This window comes from Chlorocebus sabaeus, chromosome 24, assembly GCF_047675955.1.
Source record: "Chlorocebus sabaeus isolate Y175 chromosome 24, mChlSab1.0.hap1, whole genome shotgun sequence".
Taxonomy (NCBI): Eukaryota; Metazoa; Chordata; class Mammalia; order Primates; family Cercopithecidae; genus Chlorocebus; species Chlorocebus sabaeus.
In genome coordinates this window covers 28,305,721-28,329,519 of record NC_132927.1, presented here as the reverse complement: position 1 = coordinate 28,329,519, position 23,799 = coordinate 28,305,721, and the positions used below count along the sequence as shown (strand labels likewise).

At 41.1% G+C, this 23,799-nt stretch overlaps 1 protein-coding gene across 4 annotated transcripts in view; it reads right to left on the bottom strand.

Moving 5' to 3' along the window:
• GNG2 (G protein subunit gamma 2) overlaps window positions 1-23,330 on the bottom strand; it is a 128,429-nt gene extending 105,099 nt beyond the window's left edge. Inside the window, exon 1 of one of the 4 annotated variants that reach the window (XM_007986686.3) lies at window positions 23,106-23,330. The gene's annotated coding sequence lies outside the window, so the exon portion shown is untranslated. Of the gene's footprint in view, window positions 1-9,718; window positions 10,126-23,105 lie in introns of those variants that run through there. The other 3 variants (XM_007986688.3, XM_007986689.3, XM_007986685.3) reach the window with 3 other exon arrangements.
• Window positions 23,331-23,799: the final 469 nt, after the last annotated feature.

Below are 23,799 nucleotides of genomic sequence, written 5' to 3'. Positions count from 1 at the left end.
ATGACCAGTCAGGAAAATTCAATTTAATTATAGATATATATTTTATAATGCAGAAATGCAGGGCTGGTTGTCTAAATTAAATGGCATTCTTATTGCTTTACAGGACCTGATGTATTTCCTTCTGGAATATGTTGTTTAGGAGGTTATTCTTTACTTTGCCTAGCTTCCTCCAGTCTGTGTTTTTCACCAGGATTCTTCCTCTGGCCTACCTAGATCATTGCTAAAAACAAAAACAAGTTTTTTAAAATATATATCTATTTTCTTTTAGGTTCAGGGGTACATGTATAGGTTTGTTATATAGCCAAAAACAAGGCTTTTGTTCATGTTTTTCTCAAAGGGAAATGCATGGAAACTCTGTTCAATTCAATGTTGTGTGATATTGCTCAGTTATTTAACCTTTTTAGCCTTGATATCTTCACTTATAAAATGGGAATAATAATAGTGGCCAACTCTATTGACTGTCTACCCACTAACCCCCTCTTCCTTGCTAATAGAACCAGACTCTCTTGCTGGGGTTTGATGACTTTGTTTTTCAGAGGCTGGGCTGCTCCATGGCCTCAGGAGGAAACTCTTAAATTAGCCAATCACAGTGGTTCTGTCTACCTACTCACTCATACATAGAGCATGTGAGTTGTGAGGGGAAATTCCACTGGACACAGATTTTCTGTGACTTTGAAAAGAGCCATGGCAGGGCAAGGTAGCTCGGGCCTGTAATCCCAGCACTTTGGGAAGCCAAAGTGGGTGGATCTGTTGTGCTCAGGAGTTCAAGACCAGTCGGGGTAACACGGTGAAACCCCATCTCTACTAAAATACAAAAATTAGCTGGGCATGGTGGCACACACCTGTGGTCCCAGCTACTCAGGAGGCTGAAGTGAAAGGATCAGCCCTCCCACTGCAGGCTGAGGCTGCAATGAGTCATGATCATGCCACTGCACCCCAGCCCGGGGAACAGAGCGAGACCCTGTCTCAACAAACCAAAAAGAGCCACATAACAAATCAGCCGCCCCTTGATATGCCTCTATGTATGAAATATGCCTTTAATTCCAAAATTGTAGAAGCCATGTCCACACAGTGAGGGGAAATCAACCTGCTGAAGGTGTCACAGTAGGAGGAAGGGAAGAATCCAGGTTGCTAAAGACATTATCCAGCTACCATATAAGTAACTCTGAAGCTACCCTCCTTTCAGAGGTCTTGGGATCAATTTCCTATTGTTTACACCATTTTTGTAGGGCATTCCTTTACCAGCAGCCAGAAATATCCTGATAGAAAAATAGTGGCCTTATTTCATAGGGTTATTTTAAAAACTAGCTAAAACAGTAATGTATATAAAGTATCCAGCACAAACTGAATGCTTAATAAATGCTCATTCCCAACTTAATTCTTGACATATATTCATCTTCACTTATTCAAACTAGTTAATGCTTTCTTTACTCTGTGTGGTCTGAATGACTCCTCTAGGAGGTTTTCCCTGGTTCCCCAAAACAGAACTAAGGGCAGAAGTGATTGCTTTCTCCTCTTTATTCAGATAAAGATAATATCAGGTACCTAAGGTTATTTTAAACAATAAGAACAGTATTTAATTCAGACAAGTAGTGTAGTGCTGATTACAGTGTAGAACAAAAAAATGTAATAAACAGAGTTGCCTTCCTGACTGTGTAAATCAATTTGAACTAAATAAAATCCAACCCAGATCAAGTAATCAGCACAGCAGCCAAGTGTTCTGCATTTGGAGTCCACGAAGTTTATTGAAAAGCTGCTTTCTGTAGGGAAAAGACATATTTTGTAGATTACAGTACATGCCTGTGAAGGAGGACACATTTCCTCTGAAATTTCAACTGATCCTTATTTCAGAAAGGCACCTGCACCTTCTGCTCAAAACCTTCTCCACAAGCCCCCTTCACCCCAATATCTTTACATGGCTAACTCCTCAGCATCGTTTTGTTCTCAACTCAAATGTCACCTTTTCAGAGAGACCCTTCAGGGATTACTCAATGAAGTAATCTCCCAATGACCCCTGCCAGCATAGGCACAGTCCCCACCGTTCAATCTGTTTCTACTTCAATCCATCAAAGCACTCACTGCTACTTGATATTTTATTTTATTGTAAGTCATTTCTGTCAATGGGTTCCAATCCTGGTTGATTCTGATTTAATTACTCTGCGGTGAGGTTGGGACATAGATATTTTTTTCAAAGTACCCACTCAGTGATTTCTAACATGCAGTTAGATTTAAAAACCACTGGTTTCTGTGTTTATTGAATCTCTCCCAATTCTCGAATGGAAGTTTCAAGAAAACAACTGGACAGTTTTGTTCATCCTAATCTCCCTGGCATCTTGAAGAGCACATGGCACACTGCAGACGTTAAGACTTAGAACAGATCGACTAATTGTATTGTCATTATATTTCTGTATTTGTCTGTTTTCCCCACGAGTCTGTGAGCTCTTAGAGGACAAGTACTATGTCTAACCCACTCTGCATCAAAAAATGAGTCACTCAAGAATGTTCACTAAATAAATGAATGATAAACAAACTGCATTTTGTGGTATAAGGAAGACAAAGATGAAACCAAATGTGACCGCTGTCCTCAAAGAGATTGGAGTGTGGTCATAAAAAAATATGCAGATCGCTGTTATACACACTAGAATGAGCTAGATGCTGTGATGAAAGAACAAAAGATTTCAGAGGAGGCATTGTTTTCTATTGGGGAAAAAAGGGAAGAAACCAAGGGAGGCTTCATGAAAGAGGCAGCATTTGAACTGAGCTTTACAGGACAGATGGAATTTGGTTATTCAGAGAAGTAAGACTGTGGGGACAAAGTATGGAAGGGGAAGAAGGAACTAACCTATCCCAGGCAGAGAGAAAAGAACTCAAAAAACAAGTCAGCCCAGCTGGAGGTTAGGAGGGCCTGAACTAAGACACCGCCTATAAACATAGAAAAGAGTCAGTATGAAGATATTTTCCCAATCACAATTGCAAAGGGCTATACAACTTCCTGCAACTAGGGGTGCTTGCTGAGGAAAATAGTGAAGTTGAATTTTCGTAACTGAGGTAATGAGAAATGGGGTATCATTAACAGTTACAAAATCAGGTGAGGAGCTGGTTTTGAGGAGTGGGAAAGGCGATGGTGAGCACAGTTTTGGACATGTGAGTTTCATTTTCTGTGGGTTGGATGTTCTAGTGAATTTGCAGGCAGCTTGCTGTGCAAGCTGAGAGAGGTGAGAATCAGGATGCTTAATCAGATTTGGGACTGACCCACACAGCAACAATGACTGAAATCACAGGACAGAATTTGATTAAGGGAGAGGGAGAAATTAAATGGCCAAAGACTCGTATCTTGAGAACACTCATATTTGGGGACAGGAACTGAAGTTAGTGAAGTTGGAGCCCTCAGAGAGGTAGGAGGAAATTTGTTTCATCTACTTCTTAATTACTCTGTGTGAGTATGGAAAAACTAAGCGTGTTTACAGCCAAAGAGGAAAGGACCAAGAAAGAAGAGAAACTAAATATGTAGGACAGAATTATTGTCACAACATGATCCCTTAGAAAGTAAAAGGGAATGGTGTAGAGAGTCCAAGTAGAGGGTTTACTCTTGGCTTGAAGGAAAGACGGTGTTAATTTGACTTAGGAAGAAGAGGAGAATGAATGATGTGAATGATGCAGATGTTTCTGTCCCCCTACATATTCATATGTTGGAACCTGATCCCCAATGCAATGGTATTAGGACGTGAGGCCACCTTTGGAAGTGATTAGGTCATGAGTATGGAGTCCCATGCATGGGATTAGTGCCCTTATAAGAGAGACCGGAGGGAGCCAGCTGGCCCCTTTTGCCACGTGGGGACACACAGAAAGTGATGTCCCTGGCCTTTGCCAGACATCAAATCTGCCAGCACCTTGATCTTGGACTTTCCAGCCCATAGAAGTGTTAAAAAAAAAAAAAAAAAAAAAGATTTCTATTGTTTCTGGGTTACCTCATCTTTGGCAATTTGTGACAGCAGTTCAAATGAACTAAAATAAAGGAAAACATGGGGGAAATTTTGAGGTGGTAAGAATGAGGTTGAGGAAGTCTGTAATATGTGCCTTCTCAGAAAGACAAAAGGTGAGGTCACTTCTAATGAATAAAGGCAGTAGGGACTTGGTTGAATGGTTTCCATTGAAAATGCACAGCAGAGAGTGAAAAGTGAACTACAAAAGGAAGAAGGAAGGAATTTTGAAAGAACAGCAATGGCCCTCGGAGATGCAGTGAATCTGGAGTAGAACCAGTCAGCCCAGTTTTCAGCCCCTCTCCTCTACCTCTGAGTGCTGGGTTCTGGGAAAAGGATCAGGGGAATGCCTGACCCCACATCCAGGCTGGCCAGGGAGCAAAAGAAGGCCAGGGAACAGGGAAGAAGTGGTCAAGAGACTGGTTTTTCAAAGCCTTTTCATTAACAGCTTGACTATTTACACATATTTGCCAAGAGATAAAGGGGCTGATCCTGTCTTATCTTGAGCCTCTGTATACAGTGGTACTACTTCTAAGAAACATGTTATCACTAAAGTTTGAGAATTCAGCTCCCTTTTTTTATTTTCAGTGTTTAATGAAGTCCTCTAGAGATTGTCTGAACATTGACTCCCACTAAATACAACTTGTTGTCTTTAACATAAGAATTTTCAAGAACCATATATTTACAGATATCTCTAATACTCTTACCTGAAAATTTAAATCTCTATTCCACAGTGGCAGCTTTTACACCTGAACAAGTGTGTACACAGAAACTCCATATTTATACAGGGTACTAAATGTAAACAGTCTACTCTTTTTTTTAAAACAAAATATTTTAGTCTTACAAACAATTTTAAATGTGATAACGTACAAAGACTTTGCCCTAATATGGAGGTAAGTGAAATGGAGTTTTAACTGGGAGGTAAGGAATTAATGAACTGTGCAACTCTAAATTCCAGGCCTATTTTATTATCCCTTATGAAGAGGTCGATATAGGCTGGGTCAGCCCCAGATCATTTTTAGCTCTACCATTCTAGCATGTCCTAGGCCAGGGACTAAGTCCTTCATAAAATTTGCATTATATTTTTAATTGAAAAATAATAATTGTGTATATTTATGGGGTACAATGTGATGTTTTGAGACACGTATACATTGTGATGATCAAATCAGGCTAATTAACATAGTCATCATCTTGGGGGTGAGGGTGGGAGGGTGGAGACTAAATCTTAACACAGCTCTGCAACTCTCCTCTCCCCGCCAGATCTAGTAAAGCCAGGTACCTGGGTTCTCCCAGTAATTGTAGAATGAATAGATGTGCACATTAAATAAAATTAGGGGTCATTATTTGCAAACTTCCCCCCACCCCGACCCCCAGCACATGGACAAAGTGCATTACAGAAAGTTAACATTAATTATTCAGGAGCTCTTCAAACCATGTAAGGTCAATATCTGCCCCCACACCATAAAGCTCAGATATTGTTGCTATTCAGTAGGGTCCCTGCTAATTGTTCTGCCCAACTCTCCTCAGCCTCACCATACACTGCCTCACCAGTTTAAGGATAAGGAGTAAAATCTGTCATGGAAAAGGAAACAGAGGATTCATTATTTTCAAAAGTGAAATTTTGGTTAGAATCACATTTCATTAGTAGAAACTTGTTGTCTCAGAAACCCATTGTATTGTTTAACTACCATAGCCCCTCCCCACAAGTTAATGCTCCCCATTATAAAGGATTTGAGAGCAATTTAGTACTTTAATTTCTCCCCTCCCTTTCTGACCATGTACCTATTGAGCATTTTTCTCTGCTGAATGAGAGGAGACCAGAAAAGCACTGAAGAAACAGTTCTCCAGTGCCTCTGTAGTGGCAGCCTGGTCTAAGACTTGACCAGCAGAATCACTGGTGTGACTGTCTACAATAAAGGTTTGAATTTCACTATCAGGTTCTGGACATCACCAACTAGCAGAAACTATGCACATTTTTTTACCCTCTCCTTTTGATTTCAAATGTTACTTTTGAGAGAAGTATTTTATTTGGGCAGGGATAATACTGTTGTATAAAGGATGTTAAATACAAAGATTATGATTATGATCTAATGACACATTAAGTTAAAAGATCCCACCATTTGAAAATGTCTCCTTGAAAATCTGACTAAAAATTGGCAAAGATTCTCAACACAGTATTTCTGGGGAAAAACATCAGCAAGGAATATGAATAGACATTTTTCTAAGAAGATGTACAAATGGCCAATAAGCACAAGAAAAGATGCTCAGCATCACTAATGATTAGGGAAATGCTAATCAAAACCACAAAGAGATACCGCTTCATACCTCTTTGATAATGGCTATTATCAAAAACATAAATAAAAAACAAAATAAATATTGATGAGAATGTGAAGAAAATGGAATCCTTGTTCATTGCTGGTGGGAATGTAAAATAGTGCAGCTGCTATAACGGTATGGCAGTTCCTCAAAAAATTAAATATATAATTACTATGTCCCATCAAGTTCACTTCTGGGTTCCCAAAAGAAGTAAAAGCAGAGATTCTAACAGATATTTGTACACCCGTGTTCATAGCAGTATTATTTACAATAGCCAAAATGTGGCCCTGGGGCCATCAAAAGAGAGTAAACAAAGTATTGTCTATACATTCAATGGAATATTATTCAGCCTTAAAGAGGAAGAAAATTCTAGCACATGCTACAACATGGATCAATCTCAAAGACATTATGCTAAGTGTATTAAGCCAGTCACAAAAGGACAAATGTTGTATGATTCTACTTATATGGGATACTTGGTCAAATTCATAGAGACAGAAGTAAAATGGGGGTTTCCAGGAGCTAAGGAGGGAAAGAGCAGGTATTGATAAAGGGGTATAGAATTTCAGTTTTGCAAGATAAAAACAGTTCTGTGGATGGACGGTGGTGATGAGAGCACATCAATATACTCGCTACCACAGAACTGCATACTTAAAAAAATAGTTAAAATGGGAAATGTTACGTTATGTATATTTTATCACTATAAAAAAAGTCTCCCTAAACCTGTGAGGCAGTGGTAAAGGCCAAGAATATGCTAACTTTTCCTTATGTCACCAAGGAAGAAAAAATAACATCTGAGTATCTTCTATGTAGAAAGCACTCACTGATCCACACACAAAAGCAAAAACAAAAGAAAAACTTTGATTAGGTATTACTAGCCCTTCTTTACAATGAGGAAACTGAGGTTCCTAAGTTAATGTACCAAGTTAAGTAGTAAGAACCAGTGATAGGTTTCAAAGGCAGATCTGTCTGGCTCCAAAGCCTGTGTTCTTTTCACTCCACAGTGTTTTCTCCTACCCACAGGAGTCTTTTATGAACAGGCTTTCTACTTTGACTATACAGCTTTTAGACTTAAAAGTTGGGCTTGCTTTCTGAAGCAGGCTAAACAAAGTCAGTCAACCAAACACATTCACTACGTGCCCACCATATGAGGCCCAAGGCTGGCCATGAAATAATGGAGTCATGTTTCCATTCAGCCATTGGCCATATGGCAGGAAAAAAAAATAGTACAATTAAAATTTCAGTGTTGGTCTACTCCTCAACAGCCAGTGAATACCCCAAGAAAAATCATTATGTCTTTCAATATTCCATATGGCCAGAATAAGTGGAAATAGTTTCATTTTACAGCATAGAAGCATATTCATCTTTTTCCTAAACATTCTACCATCATAGTTACTGATCTGCTGTTACTCACTAATGTTCTGCTTCAAGCTGGAATTTAACAATTAAGAAATGTTTTGTGCTGTGCAGAAAATAGGCACCTCTTAGTTGTTTTCAGAAAGATAGCAGGGCCCTCTTGACTCTACTATGCCCGTCGGGCAAGGTTTCATTTTCTTACTCATGTGTGAAACACACACAGAAGAGTAATGCAGATTGTCTGTGCCTCCCCAAACAAAGCAGGGTGTTGGCATTATCTAGTGAATACAGCCTGCAGAGGAGTAAGTACCAAAGGGTAAGCCTGTCCTCATCCATGCAGCTCAGGTTGCCAACTTTTTACTTCATTTCATGATGTACAGCTTGATTCTAGAACTCCACTGGGTCATTCTGGATCTAAGATCTACCCTAGGTCTCCTCTCTAAGATGATCTTTACATATTTCCCTTTAGGATGCAAATAGGAAGCCGAACTGCAAAATCCATGTCACGACTTGTTTTGCCCACAAGTTTGATTAAATTCAGTAAATCCTTCAAGGAGTTCCATGGTTTCAATACCAGCAGTACTTTGTCTCTTAGGCATGGGGCAGGTTTACTTTAATGAGCAAAAAACCTCCGAGAAATAGACATTTTTTTTTTCTTTAGTAGCTATAAAAGCTTCCCATCTCTCAAAATGTGCTGCTACTCCACAGATTTTGAGAAGCCATATCGATTTCATAAAGACAGCATTAAAAACAGCCCTATAGCTCTTCACAAGTGAGAATGATGATAAACGAGGAGGTACATACATACATATCCTCTCAACTGGCATATTTGGTATTTAAGAACCTATGTTTCAAGAATTTGTGAGTGTCAAAATATTGACATTTTTGTTATTTTTACTCCAATATAAGCAGTTTTTTCTCTTTCTTTTGAAAAATTATCTCCTTTCATTATAGAAACTCTAGAAAAAAACCCTTTTATCCATGACTACTTACTGCTTAATTGTACTTTCTGTTGAAGATTTAAAAAATAGCTTAATTCTTTAAATCGTGCTACACTAGGTTATTAAACTCTCCTATATATCCTATCAGAGGAATCTCACAATCTCAGTTCTCATCTGCCAGACCTATTTAGTGTACTTTTACATATCATTCATAAATATGAACAAGCCATAGACCCAAGCTCTCATTAAGAACATTCTTGGCTCAAGAAAATCAAAGAATAAAAATCATGTTCTGGTTTTACTACTTCCGTCTATCTACAGCATATTTGTGTAAGGAAAGAACCCAGCTGCACTTTTTTATTTTGTCCCTCACCGAGGCTAACATGCACCTTGACCTAGAGATGAAGAAAACACATATAAACATAAAATTCATACATATACTAGTATCTGATTCTGGACAAGTTACTGGCCTTAAACCCGCCACACTCCTTTGAACAAGGATGCAACTTTAGGATAAGACCTACTGGCAAATGATAGCTGTGCCTGAGGTTATCCTGAAAGCAGCTGCACAAGCTAAGGGAGGAAGACACTGTTTTTTTTTAATGGTAAATACTGCCCCTCACATACGCAATTCGAGCCTTTGTTGGCAAAATCTAAGTACAAAAGAATTTAACTCCCCCAAAAGCGAAATCACAGCCATTATTTTTGCAAATCAGAAGACATCCCAGTGCAATGTGTAAGAAAGAGAATGCAATTAATATTTTACACCACTTACTCCCCTAAAACAAGGGAACTGCAAGGCTCCGATGACCAGACCACGGCTTCACAGCCCCAGATGGATTTCGACTCAGCCCTGGTTTTCTTCCGAGAGAACTATACAAACAGCTTCTTGTATTTAGCATGTTGCCCTGTCGAGTCATCAAATCTAAGCACTGATGATGAGGTTTTTTTTTAATCAAATGTGTGATAAATGTGGTCGTTCTCAAAGACCCTTCCAAAAGAATCTAATCATTTCCCCTAGTCCTGAAGCGATGTCTCTATCATCCCTTAGAAATCGGACCTTAAAACCACAGGCGACGGTCATTTTTCTCAATTAAAAACGAGCAACATGGAAAACGTTTCCTTTACCTTAGCTCCCGAGGCTTGGTCAGAGGAGTGTGGTTTTCCCCTGTCTCCGGAGCTGATCTGTGCAGGCGAGCTCCGGCGCAGCCCAGCCCAGCCCAGCCCAGCAGTAGTAGGAGTTGCCCACGGAGCGCGGCGGCAGCGTTGTGAGTATGTGTAGCAGCGGCTGCAGCCCAGGGACTAGTCCCCACCCAGCTTTGTCTTCAATCAACGTTCTTTCTACAGGAAGCAGCGCATCTCCCACTTCCTCCTCTTCTTGGTAGCTGTTAGCGGCTTGCTTCTTTTCCCTCTCATTTCCATTTCAGGGCTTACTCTGGTGGTTTTGTCTGCTCCTGGGCTGCTGACAGTGATTTGACTTTAATCCCCCTTCTCCCTTTGTTCAAGTCCCTCTGGTGCTGTCTGTTCCTTCCTTCCCCTTTTCTCATGGCCCCACCGTCACCTCCGCGACAGCTTCCACACACTGCTCAGTCGGCCCCCTTCCTGGCACATTGCCTGCTTTTTTAGCCTGAACTTGGCTTGTAGCTATTGTTGTTCTTGCTGTTGTTGTTGCTACTGCTGCTGCTGGTTTTTTGGGTCAACATCCCCTGGTCAGGTTCTGGCCCCCAAGATCCCACACCAGCCTCCACTGTTCCTCCTGATTTACTGTGGTCCCCATCAAGTCAGTTAGCTGGGAGCTTGCAGCTTGCAGCTTCTCACTGCAGCATTTTTCTCAGTGGCCAACATTTCAGATGCTTCATTTCTCCAAGGTCCCACTACCACTGAGATCTTACTTAACCCACATGCTCAGAAAAGAATGGCCTGATAAGTATTCTTATGGGGCACGGGAACTAAACCAAGTTTGGCGATGCTACCTATAGGCCTAACAGTGAGGACTATTTCCAAAAGATTCTCATAGATGGGAAGGAATGAGGTGGTGCTGAATGCTGCACATTCCCAACAGAGAAACTGAATATCCCTCTTCCCATCCCACACACACTAGCAGGGCTGAAAGGACCCTCGCGATCCTCCAGTCCCTTCCCTTCATTTTAGGAGGTAATATCGTGGAACACACAAGGGTAGAGACTGCAAGCTGTCTGCCAGAATTTCAATCCAAGTTGCCATTACTGACTGTATGAACTTGGGCAAATTATTTAACGTCTAAGTGCCTCAGTTTCCTCATCTGCAAAATGTAGTTGATGATAGTCATGCTCTACAGTGGAAATCTCAGGATTAAATGAGATGGTATACAAAATGCTAATGATAGTTCTGGGGACATAGGAAGTATTCGGCACATAATAACTCTTATTATTTTTAGAGGACATTGGGCCTCACATTCAGTAAGTGACTTCGGCAGTCAGCAGCCAAACTCTCACCAGTACTTGGTTTTCCGATTCCTCACTATTAGTATGTTCGCAACTGAACCCGGATGCCTTAATAACAATTTATTCAACGTGTGAGTCATTCTCCCCCCAGTACTAACACAAGGTACTTTGGGGAAGCTACAGATTAAACATGAGATGGGGGAAGGGGAATCCTGTTCTAGTGTCCAGGCAACACTATGGAGTTAAAAACAACAACAAAAAATCACCTCTTCTCAGGAATCAGTGCCTGGAAAGCTAATCTTGCCAGGCAACAGTTAATTCCCCAACTCCTCCTTTTTAATCCAGTCTTGCCTTAATCCTTCGGCAAGTAAACTAACAGGAAATGTTAGAAATCTAGGACTGATGGAGAATAACTCACCAGGTGAGCCTTCCAAACACACCGTGGGGACCATAGCACATTAACCTAGAAGGTACAGAATTTAATTTCTGTGAAATATTCTGAGACAGTCCCAAAACACCCTTTGTTTCAATTTGATGTTCCATGAACAGAGTTTGCTTATTTTTTCAAGGAAATCTTCTATCAAAAAGGACCCTGATGTCAACTCACTCACACCTGAAAGCTACAAAATGGATTGATTTAAGATTGAAAATGCGCAACTACCTTCGATCCACCAGCAAATAGAATTGCAGTAGTGAGAGGATTGGGCATGAATCCACCAACATGTGAGTTACCTCCACACCAGGAACCCTGGTGCCAAAGGTTACCAGGAGCTTTTAAATGTAAATTTAAATATGCATGATGCCAAGCCTAAGAAAAATGAGAAGCATGTTATTAATGGTTGGAAACAAGACTATGGTTAATTTTAGACCAGTAGGTTCTGGCATTAACTCTAGATTCAAATACAGTAATTTTTTGTGTCTTTTTGTTTCTAACTCACTCTCTCTCTCTCTCAACCATCAGAGAGTGGCTGGTATTTATATTTAAGCCTATATAGTAAAACCTCTTTCAAACAATAAAATCTCTAGGAATTTTGCCTGCTGCCTTCTAATCAGTTCTTCCATCTCTGGCCCTTATAAAACTCAGAGTAGGTTAATTGCCAGTGTTACGAGGTGCCAACAAAACTCTATACAGTGCTAAAAACTAGATTTTAAGATCTCTCTCTCATTAATACCTCATTGCTTTTCAACTGATCCTAACAGCCTCTTTTTCAGGAGAGAAAAGTAAAGTGTGGGGGTATAGCTTGGCCAGGATAGATTAATCCAGTTTAGAGCTCTTAACACAAGTTTGCATACCAAGTTTGCAAAGTGTTAATTTCTTAGGAAAATGACATCTCACCATTAATAGTTTATGCATCAATTGCTAACCATGAGCCTATCCCAGTACATTTTATCACTGGGTAAAACAAAAGTCTGTAAAATACTCTAACACTCATGCATGGCCGTATTTGCAGGCATTAACTTTGTATTTCTTACATCTACTGGCAGCGGAGGTTGGGTAATGAAGAGGACATAATTTTGGCCTGATGTCTCTTCTATGTTATTGAGCTTTCTAGCTGGATGTTCCTTGGAGTTCTTATGTTTAATAATCCCCAGATTATATACTATACCTTCATCCAAAGCCTGTTCCTCTTTCTATATTCTCCATTTCATTTAATGAGGAATACAAACCATTTGCCCACATCAGGAATATAAGAATAACCACCAAATCTTTTATCTTTGTTATCCCAATCTGACTTAAAGTTCTTCATCCTTTCATTCTCACCACCAAACTATCTCCTTGCCCAAACTCCTCCTCTCTCTTCCTCTTGCCATTGTCTTATTTCACAAATGCTTTGTTTTTTTCTGTGCAATTACAATACTTTTACTTTGTCCTCCGACCTCCAGTCTCTCTTCAAAGCCATCCCCACCAGAAGTACATCGCTGAGATGGAGAGTTGATCAAATCACTTTCCTACTATAATACTTCAGTATCTCCCCTCCGGGTTGCTTACAGGATGTATGCCTTAATTCCTCTGCATGGCATACAAAGCCTTCTGTGATGTCACCTGTCCACATTCTCCCTTAGTGCCTGTTGCAGCCTTAGATGCTACAACCTTCACAGCAGGTTCCTGAAGGGGCTGTGCTGTTTTCTCCCTGCATCTTGGCACATGCTATTTCTGTCGCCAGAAATGCCCTATCCCTTCCTCTATTTTGCCTACTAGTAAACCCCTACTTATCCTTTAGGACTCAGCTTTTCTCAGAAGCCTTCCCTGACCGTGGAAACTAAGCAGGTGCTTCCTTTTCTGTAAGTGCGACTGATGCCTTGCCTCTACTTCCATTTCAGCACTAAGGACGTTATTTTCATGTTTTGTTAGATGTGCATCTCACCCCTCAGCATTTGGGTCCGTTAAGGTTAAGTCCACGTTTGCTTGTCACACAGTAGGTAGTCAACAGATGTTTGTATAATGAAAAGGCATCATTGGCAAAAATTCCATTCCTTTGAGTGAGGGGAGAAAAAGGAAGTCTCAAAAACGAGAAGTTGGTCATGGGGTAAGAAACAATAATTCCTCTCTCTATATATATATTTATTTTGCAAATTTTCTATAGAAATCCATGGCACATGCACAACAAATTCTTAATATTTGTTATATGGGCAAGCCTAAAAAATTCTAGGACAACTCCTAGTTCCATTTCTGCATTGAACTTCTTATAAAGAAGCATAATCTGGCAACAAAAAAGTAATTAGAAAATAAATATTAAGTCTGGGCTCAGTGGCTCATGCCTGTAATCCCAGCAATTTGGGAGACGGAGGCAGGCAGATCACTAGGTCAGGAGTTCGAGACCAGCCTGGCCAACACGGTGAAACCCCATCTCTACTAAAAATACAAAAATGAGCTGGGTGTAGTGGTGCACACCTGTAGTCCCAGCTACTCAGGAGGCTGAGGCAGGAGAATCACTTGAACCCGGGAGGCAGAGGTTGCAGTAAGCCAAGATTTTGCCATTGCACTCTACCTGGGCAACAGAGCAAGACTCCACCTTGAACAACAACATCAATAAAGAAAATAAATATTAAAAAGAAAGCTATTCTTTATTTGTATCTCTGTAGGAACTTTAAAGAGACTGATGAATAAGCTAAAAACACTTCTCACATCCCCTTCTGCACTCTCAAATCTTTGCCACATCCCAACTGTCCCAGAGCATCTCATATGCCAAATCCCCAAACTCCCTAATCTCTCTGCAATGCTGTACACCTCCTTCTCTCTCCTCCCCCGCTATGCCCAACTAGTTCTTTATTTTTTTATTTTTTTGAGACAGTCTTGCTGTGTCACCCAGGGTGGAGTGCAGTGGCACAATCTCAGCTCACTGCAAACTCCACCTCCCAGGTTCAAGGGATTCTTCTGCCTCAGCTTCCCGAGTAGCTGGGATTACAGGTGTGCGCCACCATGCCCAGCTAATTTTTGTATTTTTTGTAGAGATGGCATTTTGCTATGTTGCCCAGGTTGGTCTCGAACTCCTGACATCAGGTGATCCACCTGCCTCAGCCTCCCAAAGTGCTGGCATTACAGGCATGAGCCACCACACCCGGCCTCGTTATTTTTTGATTGACTTGCCTTCTGTGGCAGAGCCCACCCTATTTTTTCTTCCCTGTCTCAGCTTTGGTAGGTAGGTAGGTCAGTCGGTCTCTCTCTCTCTCTCTCTCTCTCTCTCTCTCTCTCTCTCTCTCTCTCTGTTTCCAATCAGAAAGGAGCCTATCAGAAAGGAGCCATCAGCTGTGCCAGCAAAGCCACCCCTTGAGTGCATGTGTGGGCTGCAGGGAAGAAGGAAGAGTAAATGGGAACAAAAAGGTAAATCTATGTAGTCATAAATCTTGTCCACTCTTTTACATTGATGGTACATTTAATGGCTTACTTAATTGTTCAGCTGAATAGTAATCAAGAATAAGTAAATTACTGAGCTGTTATTTTATCACAGAAAAGCTAGAATTCCAGGCATTTCTTGGATCAGCTAAAGGGAACAGAAGCCTCTTTAAAGAGTTCTTCAAAAAGGTATAATCATGATCTGATCTGTGTGTCACAGGATCATTCCCTACCCCCAGACATCTGAGCCTAAGCCCAGCTGTTGGGAGCCAAGAAGACTGAATCATATTTGGCTTGAAGAGAGTCAGGGGGTGGGTGGGTAGAACTAATCTTTCTGGAGAGAGAGTGGCTGGCCTTCACTAATGAAAAATGTCAGTCTCTGTCTCACAGCCCAGCATGAAAGCTACTGGGACAAGGGACATGAAGAGTAATAGCCAACTCTTTCATCAGAGAGAAATGTGTTGGAACCATGAGTTCTCTCCTTTTGCTCTGGGCACAGCCAGTAGTGTGAAGCCCCCCAGATCCTTCTCTGATATTGCCTGAAATGTCACACACATAATACATGTGTGTGTTGAATATATACATACACTCCTGGGGAGGCTATCGGTGATGAATGAGTTAAAGATGCTCGCTTTCCTAACCCCTCACAAGAAAACAAGCACAAATGTTGATGAGGAGAGGAAGGGGATGGGTAAGGAGGCCAAGAGTAGATGGAAGTTGAAGAAGGGGTCTGGAGGAGGGCTAACCATGAAGCCTGAAGTCTTACTGAAGAGGACAGTAGCACAGAGGGACACAGGCAGGGAGAAGGCAAAAGACAGGAGGGAGGCAGAAGTAGAGTTGGAAGTAGGTAAGAAAGAGCCATGGCTGGCCTGGTGCGGTGGCTCATGCCTGTAATCCCAGCACCTTGGGATTGCAGGAGGATCACTTGAGTTCAGGAGTTCAAGACCAGCCTGGCCAACATGGCAAAACCCCATTTTTTACTAAAAGTACAAAAATTAGCCAGGTGTGGTGGCAGGTGCCTGTAATCCCAGCTACTCAGGAGGCTCAGGCAGAAAAATCGCTTGCAACCCGGCCGTGAGCCGAGATAGCGCCACTGTACTCCAACCTGGGCAACAAAGCAAGGCTCCACCTAAAAAAAAAATAAATAAAAACAAATAAAATTTTTAAAAGAGTCATGGAGGCCTTGCTGTGGATACAAATGGTTGTGCCCAGAGAGAGTTTGACCAGGCTACTAGGAACAAGGGCTCCACACTCCCCAAACCAGGGCTGCCTTATATGTTTCTGAAGTTCTGGTCTTCCCATAAGCAGAAACTGTTCCAAACCCCAGCAAAAGTTGGAGCTGGGCTATTGATTGGGGTCAGGTGAAATAATTTAAACCAAATGTGTTACTACCATAAAAACGGAAACAGTGAATCTGCGAAGTAAAACTTGTTGCTTCCAAAAAGTCCCTGAAGATCAATATAGATATTCAGGGACAGGACGGGCATGGTGGCTCATTGTAATCCCAGCACTTTGGGAGGCCAAGGCAGGCGGATCACCTGAGGTCAGGAGTTTGAGACCAGCCTGGCCAACATGGTGAAACCCCATCTCTACCAAAAATACAAAAATTAGCCAGGCATGGTGGTGCACGCCTACTCAGGAGGCTGGGGCAGGAGAATCACTTGAGCCTGGGAGGCAGAGGTTGCAGTGAGCCAAGATAGTGCCACTGCACTCCAGCCTGGGCAAGAGAGCGAGATTCTGTCCCCCCCCCCAAAAAAAAGAAGAAAAAGAAATTCAGGGACAACAGGAAACAAGCAACAAGATCAAGAAGAGGGAGTCTGCAGTGAAGTGTGACAGAGGTTAGAGAACACTGTGCACCCACAAAGCCTTGGAAAAATAGCCCTTTAAAAGGAATGTCAGAATTAAAGGATACAAATCTGCAAGATTAATATCACACATGTAAATCATTTTGAAGTATCTTGAAAGAAAAGCTATACAATAATAACTCCAATAATTTATAGGCAAGGCAGAAAGGCAAGACTTAGTTTTTCTGTGCCAAAAATGTAGACTAGACAGCGTGATCTATTTTGTCAGTAAATAGGTTGGCAAGAGAGGATAGGGAATTAAAGGAGCTGTTTGAAGGCATTTTAGTTTGTGTCTTTGTTGATTTCTCTACTGGAAGGGGTTTTCATAAATTTACTTGTGACCTTCCTTGGCTCCCCTGCCTCTATTCTGTACCTAAGTTTTCAGGTTCTCATTTTGAATTTTCTATGACAGAATTTCACGAACAGAACCACAGCAGTGGAGGGAACTATGGCTTGTGAATGTGTCCCTTCCATCAGAGTCCATTAGAGTGGGATCACTAGACCTGCCACTCCCTGAGGGCAAGGGCTGGGTCTCACATCTCTGCATCTTCAGCACCCACCTCGCACAGCACTTGGCACATTGCATGCACTCAGTATTTGTTTGTTAACTTTAACTGAATATAAACAATTAGATCCTGTGGAAGAAAGTTATGACCACTACTGACCATTTTGAAAATACCAGAACATTTTATAAAATCAGCTAAAAATCTAAGAGAATGAGTGAATAACTACTAAGACTGCTTAAAATATTACCAAAAATGTCTCCAGAAATCAAAAAATGAGAAGAGTAACAAGGGGGTAAATGTGATAGTGATTTTGAAAAAGGAAAGACCGTGAAGTTACCGACCAAGTAATAACATTAAACCAGCAGGAAAAAAAAAATCTGTCTTTACTCAGATGATAGTAAATCCCACTATATGTAGAAAACTCTTATGAAGCAAAGTGTTGTCAATTGATTACTCTTCCGGCAAATCTGTGAACTCTGAAGGTGCATTTGCAGTAATGCAAAACACTGCTCATGAAATGTTGCTAAAATGATTTCCATTACTTTAGTAAGAAGTTATTCAGCATCCTTTAAGTATTACTTGTATGATTACACAGGGAAATTTCAACAGAGAAGAATTATGTAGTATAGAGTAAAATTGGAAGTCTCAAATTATTGACTTGGCAAAAATAATCTATAATTAAGATTCCTTAGCAAATTACTATTTTTGTGCAGTTTTATAACTCCCCTCCCTTGCCCCGACAAATTACCACTTCTTTATCCTGGTTATAGCTCTTATCACATTGTATTATCATTGCATGTTTACCTCTATCTTCAACCACATGTGAAATCCTAGAATTTACAGGTAATGTCTTACTCAGTCTTGTATCTCTAGTGCCTTGTACAGTGCTCAGTGCATAGGACACAGTAGGTGTGCAATAAATCTTATTTGCATATATGACTAAAGGCAAGAGCATGACAAGTAAGGTCCAGATATTCATTTTAGGAGGAGGGAGATAAGTCAAATTTCTGTAGGGCTGTTTTTATTTTTAAAATATTAACAAAGTCCTATAGTATCTGTTAGTATCGCAAGTTTGTTCATTATACCTTATTGTTTATGATTTTATTTTCCAAAGAAAAGAGTAAGTTACATGTTCAAGATCAATTATGGTCATTGATTCCTTCCTAGTTCAGAATATTGAAATTTACCCAGACCACAGCCAAGTCATTTATTTACTATTAAAATATTTATGTACATCCCTCACTGCTAAATTTTTACATCTAGAAAGTAGATTTGCATAAACTGAAAATTAACAGCATAATATGACTTAAGTAAATCCTGCCAAAATCCTGTCAACACACTTGGTGCAGAGTTGATATAAAAGTGGAAAAATGACATTACAGGCACCCTTATTTAAGGATTACATATATCAATGCTTTTATATCTGAAAGACATGACAGCAATAACCACAAATAACATAGACAAGAGAGAAAAAAGTTGTTTATGCCCCACAGCTGAGAAGGCACCACCAGAAAAAAGATAAGGTTTTAAGGAATAAATTAAAGTGTTCAGAATGGATATATTTGCTTAATCTATTTATTAGTGAGACAGACTCCCATTTTACTATGGAATAACAGTCTAAGGAAACTCTTCAAAGACTCACCATCTATGACAATCATCAGATGGGAAAATAAAAACATCTTTCTACCCTTAAGTCTGTAGGAAGACAACAACTGTGTGCTTGATTAGGCAGGGTCTTGATGGTGCCTGATACACAGTAAGTGCTCACTAAATCTTTGTGAAATGAGTAAATGAACTCCACAAGAACAATGGAAACTCACTATTCCCATTTATGATATAAGTAAATGATGAGGTTAGTATGTACTCTTAGTATGAGGGTCAAAACTGCTGCTCTAGTACCATTGGGTCAAAAGCTGATGGTGATATGAAGGGCATCTTATGATCAAAGGGTTTATGATGAAGACTCCTGTGTAGATTTTGTGTAGAATGATGAGTATGCATATGGGGAGCCAAGTTATGTATTTTGACAACCAGATTATCTCCCCTGCTCCAAGGGAACCTGCTTTATAACCTAAGGGGCTGGTTTCTCCCACTTGGTATCTGGAAAGGTGTTAATTTATCATCGGTTTCTAGGGCCAATGGAGGACAGAAATCATCCTTCCACCCTCTCTAGATTTGGGTGCAAATGTTCCTGAGGCTGCCTTCTTCTTCTTATAATCAATTGATTGGGATAACATTGTGTACATAAGCTCCACGGTGGGTTGGCATTGCATATGCAGTTGATATACTTAGCATATTTGTCCCCACCCAAATCTCATGTTGAACTGTAATTCCTAGTGTTGGAGGTGGGGCCTGGTGGGAGGTATCTGGGTCGTGGGGGTGGATCCCTCATGAACGGCTTGGGCCATTCCCTTGGTGATAAGTGAGCTCTCACTCTGAGTTCACAGGAGATCTGATGACTTAAAAATAGGTGGCACCCCGCTCCCACTCTCTATCTCTTGTTTCTGCTTTTGTCGTGTGATGTGCCTGAACCCTCTTCACCTTCTGCCATGATTGTAAGCTTCCTCAGGCCTCCCCAGAAGCTGAGCAGATGTCAGCACCATGCTTCCTGTTCAGCCTGCAGAATGGTGAGCCAATTAAACTTCTTTTCTTTATACATTATCCAGTCTCAGATATTTCTTTATAGCAATGCAAGAACAGCCTAATACAATGGACTCTACATGTTCCGCAGTGCCCAGAAGAAAGGTTTTTCTGCTTGTAATCTGTTCTTTTCCTCCGACCATCAGTAACCATAGGTCAGCAATGTTTTTAGCCTCATATGTGCCACAGAAGACAAGAAATTTTCACTGGTACATTTGGTAGATTTCAGGAATAAACAGAAGAAAGAGAATAAGGGAGAAGATTAGGAGGGAGGGGTTTATTCTTTTCATGAGAGCTATTTTTTAAGTAAGATTGCTGCAAAGAGAACTCAAATGGGAGCCACATAAACAGGCAATTTTAACAGCCACGTAAGAGGCAACTTACTTTAAGAGGGAGAAATATGAAAACTTACTTCTAAAATTAAGGGGCGGGAGTGCAAAAAACAAAAATAAAAATCTCCAAGGAACAGCCAAATGAAAACAACAGAAGCCAAAGAAAGAGAAAGGACCAAGAGGCAACTATGCTGCTTCCAAAACTCGCAGAAACAAAGTTACAATTCCATGATTAGTAATTAGTCTTTTTAGGGATGGAGTTGGGTTGGGAGGAACAACTTTTTAGTTTAAAAAGGATGGGGATATTACTGGAATTGGCCATATAAAAGTATTTACTTTTTATTAGCCAGGCATGGTGGTACCTGCCTATAGTCCCAACTTACTTGGGAGGCTAAAGTTGGAGGATCACCTGAGCCCAAAAGATAGAGGCTGCAATGAGTTGCAATGATCATGGCACTGCACTCCATCATGGGCAACACAGTGAAACCCTGTCTCAAAAACAAACAAACAAACAAACAAAAAACCCATTTGCTTTGTATCTAAAATTGGGTATAATTCATACATTTGAATATACAAATATTTATTGGAAGTTTACTAGATGCCAGAAGGAAACAAAACAGTGTTTCTCATCTCATGGATTTTATATGATAGTGAGGGAATCCAAAAATAAAATCATTAATAGATAAATACGTTAGGTAGCATTAAATTTGGAGAGGAAAAATAAAGCAGTGAAGGGGAACAGAGCAGCAGGAATGCATACAACATTTTAAATTGGATGATCAAGGAAGGGTGCTGGTTATTCTCTGATTGCCATCTCCTCCCTCACCATTTTCTATTCATTCTCCATTTTTCTTCGCTTTGCTCTCCAAGATGGCCCTTAATTATTCTGGGCTGCTACTGTTCGTACTCTAGTATAGTCTCTTCCCACACTGACTCAGAACTGATATGTGTGACTAATAGAATGTGACTGAGATGACAATGTGTGATTTTCAAGGTTAGGTTGTAACAGGCCCTGTAGCTTCTATCTTGGCCTCCTTGATCATTTGCTGTGGGGGAAACCAGGTGCCATGTTGTGAGGTCACTCAAGCTGCCCTGAGGAGAGGTCCACATGGGGAGGATCTTAGGTCTGTCAACAACCAGCACCAACTTGCCAGTCATGTAAGCAAGCCACCTTGGAAATGGATCCTCCACCCCAGACAAGGCTTCAAACAACTGACATTTTAACTGTAACCTCAAGTGAGACTGAGGGCCAGAAATACCAAGATAAGCTGCTCCCAAATTCCTGACCAACAGAAACTATAAGAGAAAAAAAGTATATATTGTATGAAACCTCTATTTTTTGGGGATCATTTGTTATGCAATAGTAGATAACTTGTATAGTACCCAGTACTTCATTACTCCAACTCCCTTAGTCTCTGATTTCCATCTGTGTTAGACCAGTGGGTAGAAAGTGAGGTCAGTGTGTCCATTCCTCAGCATTGTTCTCTGGTCCTGGTTTCCTTCCTCAAGAACCACAGCTTCTTCTAGGCAGCCCCACAGGTGTCCAGGACTGCAACTCTCTGCATTCCTACAACACTAGCCCCTTCAAGTCTAGATGTGGCATCAGATCTTGCTGTTGGTTTCCTGATCCCCACACATATCTCGGTAAACACTCCCTTCATTCTCCTAAAAATGGTGCGCCTTCTATTTCCTAAAATACCCAGGCTGATACAAATGTCCTCCTGCAGGAGAAGACATTTAGACAGAGACCTGAAGGAAGTGAGAGGAGGCCTCCTAACATCTAGGGAAGAATATTTCAACAAGTGCACAATACCCTCCCGAGACTGCGGAAGTTGGGCGTGTTCAGAAGCAGCAAGGAGGGGTCAGCATGGATGGAGCAGAATGCACACATAGGGTATAAGGATGGGGCAGTAGTCGAGGGCTACACTTAATCGAGTTTTCTGGGTCATGGTTGTATTCTGAGTGTGATGTACAGCCATGGGGTGGGAAATGGTCTGAACATGATCATGGCATGATCTGACTTGCATTGTGAGATCAGAATGAAGGTAGCCAAAATGGAAACCAGAACAATGAGAAGGGCCTTTTGAAATTTAGAAAGATGATGTTGGCTTGGCTTAGGATGACGAATAGTAAAGGCGATGGGGAGAGACTGGATTCAGGCTCTATTTTGAAACTAGGGCTATAAGAATTTGCTGCTGACTTGGATGTGAGGGTAGGAGAGTTAGGGGGAGGAAGACTCCAAAGTGAATGGTGACTGGTGGAGCTATTTACTAGGATGGAATCAAGAGAGTGGAGGGGGCAGTGTGGAGGGAAGAGGGGAGGAAATCAAGAATTTGTTCATCTCAACTTCAAAAGAGGAAAAGCATAACCTACTGTTAAAAAGGAAGATGAGAAGTCATTTTTCATTTTACAAACAAAAACAAAAACAAAAACAAAAAACGGACCTGTATTCATAGAGTAACATCACTATGTCCTGGCCTATTAGAATATCGCCATTAGAAGACATTTTAAAATCAAGGAGCACATTCTCAATTTTAGTTGGAAGTGCGATCAACTCTTGGTAATTTGCTCTCCAAAGATCAGACTAAATAAATCCAGGAGCTAAGGCCTTCTGAGGGTCCAGAGCTCCTCTTGTCTGTGATAAAACTCAACCTGCCTATAGGTGGAAGATTTTACACCACTGAGGATTCTAATTATCCTGCCTGTAAAAGATAATCTCACTGGTTAACTCCCCATAACTTTCTTTTTTTAAATTTGAAATGTGACTACCTTCAGCTCCAGGATGTGACAGGAAACAAGACTTAACAGATACTTCCGTTTTTCTTGGGACAGCACGCCTCAGCCCACTTCCGCAGTCAGGGCTCCTCTTACCATAAAAGTAGAGCTGTGCCCCCACCCAAACCAAGAGGCTCACTTCTTATACAACGTCGGTTACCTGCTTTCCTTTGCAGACTTGAAGTGTCAGAGAATCTGCCAGTTGGGGTTGGCACTCCTGCTTACAGACTTCCCTCTACAGACGCTGCAGAGACCAAGTGGCATTCGTCACCTCTCATCTGTGCTGAGGGGAGAAGGCGACGCCCTGTGCCTCATGGTGGGGTTGGCTGCATGCTCACTCCCACCCTCCCAGTCTGCATCTTGCCTGGGGATGCCAGTTCACAGGCCTGTCTTGATGCCAACGGGCGTTTGTTGTTGTTGATTTCATAATGACCTCTGTCTAAAAATTCTGTAGGCTTCCAGGAAGGGACACAGCCTACCATGATAAAATGGACTTCTCCTCCCCTTCCCCCCCTGGTTACCATGGCAACTCTCAATGACTGATTTCCTGGTTGCCATGTAGATGCAGTGGGATCCCAGCCGCTGCACCACACAAAGACGTCAGTAAGAATAGCAAGAAAACAAAAAACAAAACCAAAAAAAAATCACGTTTGAAAAGACAAAGGATTGCATCTCAAGCTTTCTTCTTTCACACAAAAGTGGAGGGAAGGAAGCAATTGTAATTACAAATGGTGTCCTTCCTGGAGTAGAGGTGCATGCACCTGTCCCACATGGGAGGGAAGACTGGAAAAAGGGGAAATCCCTTTTTTTGTAGCCAGGGGTGTTGGCATGGTGACGGGAAGGCAGATGCCACT